Source organism: Mus pahari, chromosome 7 (assembly GCF_900095145.1).
Source record: "Mus pahari chromosome 7, PAHARI_EIJ_v1.1, whole genome shotgun sequence".
Classification (NCBI taxonomy): domain Eukaryota; kingdom Metazoa; phylum Chordata; class Mammalia; order Rodentia; family Muridae; genus Mus; species Mus pahari.
In genome coordinates, this window is record NC_034596.1 from 1789285 (window position 1) to 1790812 (window position 1528).

The following is a 1528-nucleotide window of genomic DNA, read 5'->3' on the forward strand; positions in this document are numbered from 1 at the left end:
CCTGGCTGTCCTGGAACTCACTCTGTAGACCAGGCTGGCCTCGAACTCAGAAATCCGCCTGCCTCTGCCTCCCAAGTGCTGGGATTAAAGGAGTGAGCCACCACACCCAGCGGTTTGTTTGTTTTTAATGTTCAAGCTGGAGCCTGGGACCAATTTTGCCTCCAACTCGAAGAGATTCGCCTGTTTCTGCATCCAGAATTCTGAGATTAAAGCATGCATCAGTATCAGCACATCGTATCAAGACTTTTTTTTAAGTCAGGCAACCGCTTCCAGCTTTGTTTCCCCTTCATTCTCCGACAACTACTCAGTAACAGGCTTCGGATTGTAACATAGCATATTTAGTTCTTTAGGAATGGCCAAGCTACTTCCCAGTGGCAACATTTGTAAACCGTTCATTAGCATTTTTTTTTTTTTTTTTTTTTTTTTTAGGTTTTTCGAGACAGGGTTTCTCTGTGTAGCCCTGGCTGTCCTGGAACTCACTCGGTAGACCAGGCTGGCCTCGAACTCAGAAATCCGCCTGCTTCTGCCTCCCGAGTGCTGGGATTAAAGGCCTGCGCCACCAGGCCCGGCGACTGACACTATCTTGTTATGGGAGAATTTATATTTAAATTTTTAGTATAAATACTGTTACTGTTATTATCATCCTGGTTTTATTGTTGTTTTGAGACAAGGCTGCTCCTAACCCAAGTGCTAGGGACCAGAGACCTGTACCACCACCCTTGCCTCTTCGTGTCTGTGTTTGTGATGGAATCTCCCTATTTAGACCTGGCTAGACTGGACCTCCATATGTAAACCAGTCTGACCTTTAGCTTTGGAGATCTCCTGTGATCTGCCTGCCTCTGCTGGGGTTAAAGGTCTAAGCCACCAGCCCCGGCATGTGCATTCTTAGGACTCTTGGGCCATATTTCTGTTATCCCGACAGGTTTTAAGGAATGTACTTGTTTGGTCAAGAAGTATGAGACTTTTCTACCATCGGCTAAAAGTTTCCAATTTATCTCCCATAATATACTGATTCTATCATAGCAATTCATTGATTTAAGTATTAAAGAATCCTTCAGAGCCATTGTGATGGCTCAGCAATAAAGGCAGTCATGGCCAAGCCTGTCAGGCCAGAGTCTGATTCCCTGGGCCTACTAGACTTGCAGAAAGAAAGAATCAACTCCTTCAAGTTGTCCTCTGACTTCTACAAGAAGACCAGCACATGTACAAGAACACACATTGCACACCCATACACACATTACACTAAATAAATAAATGTAAAGAGAAAAAGACTTTTTATTAATGATGGGTGTCTTAGGATTTTACTGCTGTGAACAGACACCATGAATGACCAAGGCAACTCTTATTAAAGACAACATTTAATTGGGGCTGCCTTACATGTTTAGAGGTTCAGTCCATAATCATCAAAGCAGGAACATGGCAGCATCCAGGCAGGCATGGTGCAGGAGGAGCTGAAAGTTCTACATCTTCATCTGAAGGCTGCTAGCAGAATACTCACTTCCAGGCAGCTAGAATGAGGGTCTTTTTT